Genomic DNA, 11,879 nt, shown 5'->3' on the forward strand with positions numbered 1-11,879 from the left:
GGTGTCCACCGGGGCCCGGGGAGGCTCTCCCTGGCCTGGCTAGGGTTCGGAAGCTGGGACCTGGCCCGGGGCTCGTTAGTCGGTTATTTGGACTGAGAAGGGTAGCAGAGGGAAAGAGGTTTGCAAATATATATATATATATAGCGCTTGTTATCCCTGACGGGTTGTTGATGCGCTTTTTCAGTGAGTAGCACGCCACTCCGGTGCACATTTAATAGAATTGATGGTAATAAGTTTACCTTCATTTACCATTTCTTGCCCCTTTTTTTCTGTGCTCCTCTGGAAGGTGTTGGAGAAGCCCCTTCATTTCGTCGCAATGGGCCCTGTCATATCTCCTAACAAAGCCTTGCTATTGGCTAAACACCAATGATTAGCTGCTTGTGTTGCAACTCTTTTACCAGAGGCATGTATGAGCTGACTTTTTCTGGAGGTGGTGCATCTCCAGTTGTTTTGGAGCGAGCTCTTTTGCTTGTGTTTGACACCACTAAAGACTCCATAGTTAGTTGACCTTTAATAAAAGAAATCGGGTCTGATGGTGCTACCTTATACTTTGTCAATGCATGGAGTAATTCTCCTTGCTTTGACTGGATCTTTTAAAATATTGTTCGAATGACGAGTCATAACTTTGAGTAATGTTAAGTATGCTGCCCCTCTTTACATTAGGCAGTCTTGAACAGAAAATCCTTCTCTATTGAGTCTATGCAAATCAGTCTTGACCCTGTGCCTCATGGGAACAGTCCCGGCCGAACTGCCAAGCCAGGTCCTACCTGGATTGGAAAAAAGCATCCTAGGACCGGTTTCAGGGTTTCACCCCTCATTAGCCAGGATAGCTTGAATCCAGTGGCACAGTTAGCCCAGGACCAACGTCTGGGCATAACCGGCGCACTGGGGGCGAGAAAGCAAAAGAGACACAATTGATGGACAGAATGCAGAACAAATCAAAACATTCATCCCCAGTCAAGAGATCTGGGTTAAATACATCATTCTTTTGCTCACCATGCCACCCCAGTTTAGACCTGGCCATAGGCAAATCAGTCTTGACCGTGTGCCTCATGGGAACATTCCAGACCAAACTGACAAGCCAGGTCTTCCCTGGACCGGAAACTAGCATCCTAGGGCTGGTTTCGGGGATTTACCCCTCATCAGTCAGGATAGCTTGAATCCAGTGGCACAGTGAGCCCAGGACCCACGTATAGGCATACCCGGCACACTTGGGGCGAGAAAGCAAAAGACACACAATTGATGGACGGAATGCAGAACAAATCAAAATATTCACCCACAGTCAAGAGATCTGGGTTAAATCCATCATTCTTTTGCTCACCATGCCACCCCAGTTTAGACCTGGCCATATGCAAATCGGTCTTGACCCTGTGCCTCATGGAAACAGTCCAGACCGAACCTATGACTGTGTCAGCTGAATGGAAGTTTCTCATTTCAATCACCCTAAAACACGACGAGTATTGTGTGTATATAAGCTTCACCTCAAGAACTATTTCTCTTGTGGGGCCTTAGGTTGCAGAGCGTAAGCATGCATTGTTGCTGCATGTAACGCACATGGGGATTGACAATTTACTATTATTTCCCCATCCCTTTCATCCACCCAAAGATAGCGAGTGTGGTGGAGCTGGCCATGGTGTTGAGCTAAGCGCAGAGCCCTGGGCAGCTGCCCACACGGCTTATGCCTACTGCTGGCCTGGGACGTACCTCAATTCTGACACAACTTCTTAAGCTTGCAAAACTGAGACCTGCGTCTAGTTCTGCAGCTGCACCTCTATCCTGACACACACCTGCCTTTCCTGACTGTTAATCACATGGTGCTCTGTCAATGCACCGCAACCTTGACCTGCCGCAGCCACTACAGTCCTAACCAAGAGTGGATCCTCCCCAGTGGCAGAGAAGTGTTGCCCCACTTGCTCAGAGCCAGAAGATGAAAAATAAAACACTATACTATAATCGTTATATTAGGTCGCCTGAGCCAGCGCGCATGCGCTGCTCTGCGAGGCTTATATTAAGGACTTCCATCTCACACATCTTTTCCTCATGTTTTTTTTTCCCGGCCACGCATTTGATTGGCCATTTGCGTAAGGCTTCCACAAAAGAAAGCACGCAAATGGTCAAAGGCTCGGGTATGTCCCCCCTTATCTTTAAATGTTCCATCCCATAGCCTATGTGTCTCGGGAGTAAGCAGTGGCGCCATCTGTTTTCAATTATCGCGCCCGCCCGCATCTCGCGGTCACATTAATTGGAAACAGATGGCGGTCACGCTGGCCCAGGCACGCACGGCCGCGCTTGTTCAGAGTGCATGCGTGTGCAAAAAAGTGCAAATGTAAGCAGCCCTTCCCTGCCCTGACCCCACCATCCATGCCATCACGAAATAAAAAAAAAGTGCCAGCATTAATCACATTAGCGGTGGGACAGATTTTGGGAGGCCTGTGCGTTGTCATCAGCAGTGTTTGTTATTGTAAGGGAATCCAGCGCTGGCCTGCTGGAGAGAGATAAGCGGCTCATATCGGGATTGGCAATCTTTGTCAGAATGGGGATCTGGGCCCGCCGCTTATCAGCAGCTGACATCTAGCAGCGAGCACAGCAGAGGAAGAGCGGGCAGCCCGGCTCCTGCGACTACCGCCACTTTCCAACTCAAGTTTGCCTGTGTGCATGTGTGTGGAGGAAAGGTCTCCGCACAACAGGAACCGCCGCAGCGTAGCACTGGGCTCAAGGCCAGGTGTGATGCAAGGCATCCTGAGTGAACCGCGTGTGGATGTGGTTGCATGTATGCGGACACATCCCTATGGTCGGGGCAACTGGAATAATGCTGCAAGAGAGGACCAAGTTATGCAGCAGAGATGACTGACGCAGAACGAAAATGCAAATTATTCGGCATGGTGTGGCACATTTTGCGATAGTATCAGTTCATTATTTTGCCATTTTTGCACGTTAACAATGGACAAAGGCTTCACCGTATTAGTACTAGCTTAACACCCAAACACAGCAATATGCAACTGAAAGGCATATGAAACTGAAGGGTGAACAGTCAACTTTTGCGAACTGCCATCCCCTGCACAGCAACAAGCGTCGCCGCATTTTTAGTAACTTTTGATCCGTTTGAGCTTGAAACTATTTTTTTGTTAAAATTTTCAAATTATGCAGCAGGTGATGGATTATGTGGCAAATGCGGCAAATCCATAATTATGCAAAAATTGCGGTAGCCACAGAATCGATTTTGGTGGCGCCGCCCATCATCCACATTATAACATGGGGTGGTAATAACAGTCCAGTGGTACCAACTGGAGACGGTACCCAAACCCCAGTAAACACCCACCATACGTTTTTGGGCTACAATGGGAAATAACAGGCAAGTCCAAGACTTAATGGGCCCTTAGTGCAAGCAAGTCAGCTATCCGTGGCCCTTTTTCTGCAGACATCTTACAGATATGTTCCAAATGTATGATAAAAAGTGAACGATGTTACAAGGTGCAAATTTGCACTCTGTAAAACATGTAATTGCGCTGGCTGGTAATTCGCCATCATTCATCACTGTATGTTTTAGATTCGACGTTTAAATTAATGACAATTCTGCCAAACTTGCCTATTCACGAAATATTCCTACCAATGCAAAGCGCTCCGACGCCTTCTGGGCCTGGTTGGCGCTTTAAAATGTCCATGAATAAAAATATGTTTCCTCTGATTTGCTTGGATATGAATAGAGATGCTCTATAGATGTAGTAAAGGGCTGGGGACATTGGGTGTAAAGTATGGTTCCCGCATCAGAGCTGCCCCCAGGACCCCCCTCCCCCCCCCCTATTAGGCGGAGCCCACTGTAACGGCTGAACAAGTTCCACATAACTCTCATGATTGAAGTTAATAAAAGTGCTCAGGCCCTATCTCTGCAGAATCCGCTCCCAGTCCTTATCAGCCCGTCACATCTCGCTAAAAGCAGAACAAAGAGACAAGCAGGCAGCTGCAGCGGCCGAGGCTGTTCTCTCTGCGTTGATAATACTATGGGGAAGGGGGGGGGGGGGGGGGAGTGAGGGGGGGCGGAGTCAGGCATAAACTTCATCATCACTTGACATCAAAACTCATTAGATTATCAATTTCCATAATCTACCACTAGGCAAAGTAGAGCCGAGAGTACACAGAAGAGGGTCTCACTTCAGCTTGCAGCCAAGCTCCACAAAGGGTGCTCCCTCTGTAATAAGTATATGGGAGACTGCTGCAAGGCTGCCCCCTCTTGGAGTATCAGAGTGCTCGCAGGAGTGCTCCCCTTGAGTAAGTATTGGAGTGTCTGCTCGCAAGGGCGCTCTGCTTTGGAGCCTTGGAGTAAATATCTGAGCGACTGCTGGCAAGCGTACCCCCTTGAAGTATCAGAGAGTGATTGCATGAGTGCTCCCCTTGAATAAGTATTGGAGTGTCTGCTCGCAAGGGCGCTCTGCTTTGGAGTAAATATCTGAGCGACTGCTGGCAAGCATGCTCCCTTGGAGTATCGGACAGTGATCGTATGAGTGCTCCCCTTGAATAAGTATTGGAGTGTCTGCTCGCAAGGGTGCTCTGCTTTGGAGCTTTGGAGTAAATATCTGAGCGACTGCTGGCAAGCGTGCCCCCTTGGAGTATCATCGCATGAGTGCTCCCCTTAAATAAGTATTGGAGTGTCTGCTCGCAAGGGTGCTCTGCTTTGGAGTAAATATCTGAGCGACTGCTGGCAAGCGTGCCCCCTTGGAGTATCAGAGAGTGCTCGCATGAGTGCTCCCCTTGAATAAGTATTGGAGTGTCTGCTCCCAAGGGCGCTCTGCTTTGGAGCTTTGGAGTAAATATCTGAGCGACTGCTGGCAAGCGTGCCCCCTTGGTGTATCGGAGAGTGATCGCATGAGTGCTCCCCTTGAATATGTATTGGCGTGTCTGCTCGCAAGGGCGCTCTGCTTTGGAGTAAATATCTGAGCGACTGCTGGCAAGCGTGCCCCCTTGGAGTATCAGGGAGTGATCGCATGAGTGCTCCCCTTGAATAAGTATTGGAGTGTCTGCTTGCAAGGGCGCTCTGCTTTGGAGTAAATATCTGAGCGACTGCTGACAAGCGTGCCCCCTTGGAGTATCAGGGAGTGATCGCATGAGTGCTCCCCTTGAATAAGTATTGGAGTGTCTGCTTGCAAGGGCGCTCTGCTTTGGAGTAAATATCTGAGCGACTGCTGGCAAGCGTGCCCCCTTGGAGTATCAGGGAGTGATCGCATGAGTGCTCCCCTTGAATAAGTATTGGAGTGTCTGCTTGCAAGGGCGCTCTGCTTTGGAGTAAATATCTGAGCAACTGCTGGCAAGCGTGCCCCCTTGGAGTATCAGGGAGTGATCGCATGAGTGCTCCCCTTGAATAAGTATTGGAGTGTCTGCTTGCAAGGGCGCTCTGCTTTGGAGTAAATATCTGAGCGACTGCTGGCACGCGTGCCCCCTTGGAGTATCGGAGAGTGATCGCATTAGTGCTTCCCTTGAATAAGTATTGGAGTGTCTGCTCGCAAGGGCGCTCTGCTTTGGAGTAAATATCTGAGCGACTGCTGGCAAGCGTGCCCCCTTGGAGTATCAGAGAGTGCTCGCATGAGTGCTCCCCTTGAATAAGTATTGGAGTGTCTGCTCGCAAGGCTTTTCTCCTTTGGAGTAAGTATCTGAAAGTCTGCTGGCAAGGGTGTCCCCCCCCCTTGGAATATCAGAGTGCTTGCTTGAGTGCTCCACCTGAGTGAGTATTGGAGTGTCTGCTCGCAAGGGTGCTCTGCTTTGGAGTATTTATCCGAGAGTGCACTCCACTTTGGAGTAAGTATATAAGAAAACGCTTGTGAAAGTGCTTGCCTTTGGAGTAAGTATCAGGTGCCCCCACCTTAGAGTATATATCTGAAATAGTGCTCATGAGTGTGTGCTCCCTATGAATTATTCGAGAGCAAGCCCCCGAGCGTGCCCCACTTTGGAGTAAGTATCAGAGATTGCTCGCACATGTGTTGTCCTCAGGACTATGCATCTGTAAGAGTGCTTGTGAATGTGCTTCCATCTCTAGTAAGTACATGTGTGTCATCGTAGGCCTAAGTATCTAAAAGAGTGCTTATGAGTGCACACCCCCTGGAGTATGCACCTGCGCGAGTTCGCACTAGTGTGTTCCCTTTAGGACAAAGTACCTGAAAGAGTGCTTGCCAGAGTGCTCCCCATAGGAGAAAGTGTTTGAGAGTGCACTCGTGAGTAGGCGTCTGGGAGAGCACTTGCAATTGTTCTCCACTTTGGAGTAAGTATCTGGAAAAGTGCTCGTGAGTGTGATCCCTCTGGATTATCTGAGTGAGTGCTCTCAAGTATGCTCCCCTCTGGAGTAAGTATCTGAGAGCATTGGTGAGTGTTCTCCCCTCTGGGGTGTGCATAAGAAAGTGCTCACGAGGGTGCCCCCCTTAGTACCTGAAAAGAATGCTCACGTGTGTGCTCCCATCGGCAGTGAGTACCTCAGGAGGAGTGCTCATGTGTATTCTCCACTCTGCAGTAAGTACCTCACGAGTGAGTTCCTCTCTGGAGTAAGTACCTCAGGGAGAGGGATCACGTGTGTGCTCCGCTCTAAGGTGTGTATAAGAAAGTGCTCACAAGGGTGCTCCCCTTTGTACCTGAAAAGAGGGCTTACAAGTGTGCACCCCTCTGGAGTACCTCACAAGTGAGCTCCCCTCTGGAGTAAATATCTCACAAGCGAGCTCCCCTCTGGAGTAAGTACCTCACAAGTGAGCTCCCCTCTGGAGTAAGTACCACAGAGAGAGAGAGTGCTCTCATGTGTGCTCCCCTCTGCAGTAAGTACCTCAGTTAGGGTGTTCATGTGTATACTCCACTCTGCAGTAAGTACCTCACGCTGTGCTCCCTTCTGCAGTGAGTACCTCAGGGAGAGTGCTTTAGTGTGTGCACAGTGCTCCCCTCTGCAGTACCTCAGGGAGAGAGCTTAGGTGTGTGCTCCCCTCTGCAGTACCTCAGGGAGAGTGCTCACACTTGTATTCTACACTCTGCAGTAAGTACCTCACGTGTGTGCTCTCCTCTGCAGTACCTCAGGGAGAGTGCTTAGGTGTGTGCTCCCCTCAGCAGTACCTCAGGGAGAGTGCTCACGTGTATTCTCCACTCTGCAGTAAGTACCTCACGTTGTGCTCCCCTCTGCAGTAAGTACCTCGGGGAGAGTGCTTAGATGTGTGCTCCCCTCTGCAGTACCTCAGGGAGAGTGCTTAGGTGTGTGCTCTCCTCTGCAGTAACTCAGGGAGAGTGCTTAGTTGTGTGCTCCCCTCTGCAGTAGCTCAGGGAGAGTGCTTAGGTGTGTGCTCCCCTCTGCAGTACCTCAGGGAGAGTGCTTAGGTGTGTGCTCCCCTCTGCAGTAGCTCAGGGAGAGTGCGTAGGCGTGTGCTCCCCTCTGCAGTACCTCAGGGAGAGTGCTCACATGTGTATTCTCCACTCTGCAGTAAGTACCACACGTGTGTGCTCCCCTCTGCAGTACCTCAGGGAGAGTGCTTAGGTGTGTGCTCCCCTCTGCAGTACCTCAGGGAGAGTGCTCACATGTGTATTCTCCACTCTGCAGTAAGTACCTCACGTGTGTGCTCCCCTCTGCAGTACCTCAGGGAGGTTGCTTAGTTGTGTGCTCCCATCTGCAGTAGCTCAGGGAGAGTGCTTAGGTGTGTGCTCCCCTCTGCAGTAGCTCAGGGAGAGTGCTTAGGTGTGTGCTCCCATCTGCAGTAGCTCAGGGAGAGTGCTTAGGTGTGTGCTCCCCTCTGCAGTAGCTCAGGGAGAGTGCGTAGGTGTGTGCTCCCCTCTGCAGTACCTCAGGGAGAGTGCTTAGGTGTGTGCTCCCCTCTGCAGTACCTCAGGGAGAGTGCTCACATGTGTATTCTCCACTCTTTAGTAAGTACCTCACGTGTGTGCTCCCCTCTGTAGTACCTCAGGGAGAGTGCTTAGGTGTGTGCTCCCCTCGGCAGTACCTCAGGGAGAGTGCTTAGGTGTGTGCTCCCCTCGGCAGTACCTCAGGGAGAGTGCTCACACGTGAACTGCATTAGACGCTCATTGGAAATGATCCAGTAAATGGCTAGGCAACCATACTACAACCTCTGCCAGTGCTGATCAAACACACAACACCGCTGCTCATACCAGGTGGAAGGTATTGCACATCTCTTCCTACATTTGCTGATTCACTCTAAGTTCATCCCCAATCTTGGCCAGCCATGAACGCCGCTATACCCTTTGATTGTCAATGACAAACCATTGTGCACACCCCTGCCCATATGTATTGGATGCCCACCGTCCTGGCAACGGCTGTGGAATCACACCACACACCCTTTGCTCACTATTCATAGTGAGTCGCTGTCCCTGCCCATAGCCAGTAAGCCACTCTCCACTCCCTCTCTTTAATCAGAAAATCCCCATTTACCCTCAACCTATCGATGAGCACCACAACACTCCATGAACATGAGCATGTTATCACTCAACACCCCCTGCTTAAAAGTGGTAAACCACACTGCACCCAATACTATGGTGATTGACCACACAAAACACCATGACCAACCACCCAAACTACCCTTCACTAGTCACATCTGTGGAGCACCACAGATCCCTGTCCAAGGCTGTGGAACCTGTATACACCCCTGCGAAGACTCATCAAAGAACACAAACTTTCTGCCAGTTATATCACCCTGCATCATCTTCCCACTTATTAGCCAAGGTTTCCTCTCCTGCCTCTCACTGGCCAGTCGATGACACAACACGTCTCTGTCAAAGACAGGACAGCCATCTGGCATCTCTCTGCCCCACACCCGGCCAATATTTCCTCACACATCACTACCCCAATGCTAGCCAAACCAGCCACCTTTCCCTGCTACCATCATAAATGGCAAGATATAATTCTCTGAAAGAGTGACCAGCTTCCCATTCGTGTTGCCCTCACATGGACTCGAAGCCCTCTGACCATTAGCTGTTAAACCCTCCCCCACAAGGCAGCTCGGTGGGTTGGATACTGCTGTATGTTCCTGTGTGAAATGCTGAGGTCGCAAGTCCGAGTCCCGCAGGGGAAGCTCAGCCTTGGCAAACAGCATTAGCAGACCGTAAAATATAAGTTCACTTCGTGGAGTCCTTATATATAATGTGAGTAATGTTGTAATGTTCCTCTGTGTGTTCCTTCCATGCCTGAACAGAAGAACACACAAGCTGATATGAAGCTCTTTTGAAAGCGCAGACACTTTGTACCCTGGAAAGGATTATAAAACACCACTGGTCAATACCAAATAAGAAACTTGAAGTGAGGGGTTGGCGTCCCTCCTTCCGACACGTTTCATTAGACAAGTGACACACACAATGGGCCAAGCATTGAATTTATAATTGCTCCAGCTGAAAACCCCATATCTCATTCGATATTTTGGTGCTCCGCAGAAGCCGAGCCCTTGTCAATAATACACAAAGTAGGAAACCTAATCCAGGCGGCTCGAATGTTTAATTCATCATTATGCCAGCTAATTGGGAGGTGATTATATGGTAATTGCTCATTAGCGGTGTATAATATATTTATCGCTCTACCTTAAGTCGAGGCCCTGGGAATTGTGTGTAGCCGCTTCTCCTGTTTCAGGCGTCCTCACCTCCTAGTCGTCCCTCGTGAGTCACGCGCACTTGGGGCCCAATGCGCATGCGGGGGGCCCACATCGCCGACTGCACTGCACCCCTCTAGTGACGACGTGACGTCAGGCGCGCAGACGCGGCGGAGGAGGAGACAGTGCGCGCTGCGCACAGGCGGCACCTCCTCCTCCTGCTGAATAGAAGGTAAACCGTTTAGGTTAGGTTGCGCGCGTCGCGTCCACGGTCCTTGCGTTTCGGTTTCGGAATCTGTACTGCTGCTTGTTTGTTTGAGTTTCAATAAAATTTTGCAGTGCACCACAGACACACGGACCGGCCCTTTGGTGTCACCCCCCGTGAGGGGTCACCCGGTGCGGTCCGCACACCCCGCACCCCCCTAGTGACGCCACTGGTTTTGGATTGGAGTTAGGCAGATTGTTTTGGATTGGAGTGGGGCAGATTGTTTGGATTGAAGTGGGGCAGATTGTTTTGGATTGGAGTGGGGCAGATTGTTTTGGATTGAAGTGGGGCAGACTGTTTTGGACTGGAGTGGGGCAAACTATTTGGGATTGGAGTGGGGCAGATTAAAGTGGGGCAAATTGAAGCGGGCAGATTGTTTTAGATTGGAATAGGGCACATTGTTTTGGATTGGACTCGGGCAGATTGTTTTGAATTTTAGTGGGGCAGATTGGAGTGGGTGAGTTGGGAGGATTAGAGTGTGGCGAATTGGATTGGGGCGAGTGGTATGGATTCATCTAGAGTGGATTGGACTGATTGGTGTGGGGTTGGTTGGCGTGGGACGGAATGGGATGGATTGGATTGGGGTGGATTGGATTGGTGTGGACTGCAGTGGGGTGGATTTGGGTGTACTGCACGATTATGCGCTAAAGCATCATTTCAGAAATTATGCATAAGAAAGAAACAATGTTGCTTTGCAATAAGATAATCCTCATCTTTCAAGAACAGCGGCCACGAGCAAAAACAAAGGAAAACATGAGTGCACAGTGGGAAAAGAAGACTTGGCAAAATAAAAAAAAGTTAACTATAGAAAAAAAATCTTTGTAATTTTGTTTTTCCTGCTGGGCGTGTTTTTCCCAGTCACACGCCTTCCTTTTGCCGGGCAATAAAAGTTGTAAAGAACAAAATAGTACCTCAATCACGTCGGGAGCAGCTGACGGGTACTGATTAAGTTGAATCAATCAGTGTTTGGTCCCTGCTCCACAGAGTGGAACGGAAATTATGTTAGGCCTTCCATGATTCATTATGAGGCTGTAAAGAAGGATGCCACGCAAACCAACAAATTGTAAACAAAGGACAGGCTTCAAGCTCTTTTTGTTAACAATGTCTCGCTAGTGAGACGCATGCGCTAGCGCATGCTTTAGCCTAAAAAACAAATGGGGTGACTGATCCTGCATTCAAGATTGTGTTTTAAGAAATAAAGACAATTTCAAAATGAACATTGTTGAAGATGTCCTGAATTTTGAAAAAGAATCCTACAAATACACTCAAACCGATTGATTAGAAGTTGGAACCATACTATCGGTGTATATGCCTACTCCACCAACACCTGTGTTACTTATGGTTAAGGAAGGTTAAGTTTGAAGGTTAAGAGACAAGATAAACATATAATAAGTATTATGTTTGCAAATTGTGGAGATTTACAACATTTGCAAAATGTGGAGTTCCCTGGTGACGGTGATAAAGATGCTGGTGATGGACATTGTTGGGCAATTAGTACATAATGAGATGAAAGCCATATGCTCTGGTGCTAGGGAGTTAGTGTTCTAGGAGAGTGGAGGTCCATTTTGATCAAGGGGGAGTTTGAAAATTATGATCAGGCTTGTGTTTTTTTGTGTGCAAATAAAGGAGTCGCCCTTGCTACTAGCAACATGTAAAGGTTTGTTCACAAAATACTTACATTTTAGGAGCAAACAAACACTTTCCTGTAGCTTTCTCTCACACACAAACCAAAGGGCAGAAAAATGTGTGAAGTTGGTTGGTTGGTTATAGAAAGCATTTCGGTGGGGCTGGTGAGTAGTTTAGACTGGAAAGATGTGTGTGAGCTAGGGAATGTGTGTATGTTGATAGCTCACATGATCAGAGAGGATGCCTTTTGTGGTTATGTAAGAAAGTGTGCTGGGTACAAATTGTAACAAATGTGGTTTTGATAGACTATGGACTGTGAAGTAGATTATCAACCAGTGTAGAAGCAAGTGAGAGAGAAGCAACATTAAAACAAATTGCATTTTAGTCATACATGAGGTGTTGCAGAGGTGGATTTGAAGATTGAAGACCTTGTAAAAGTCAGA

The sequence above is a fragment of the Triturus cristatus genome, chromosome 4_2 (genome assembly GCF_964204655.1).
Source record: "Triturus cristatus chromosome 4_2, aTriCri1.1, whole genome shotgun sequence".
In the NCBI taxonomy this organism is placed as follows: domain Eukaryota; kingdom Metazoa; phylum Chordata; class Amphibia; order Caudata; family Salamandridae; genus Triturus; species Triturus cristatus.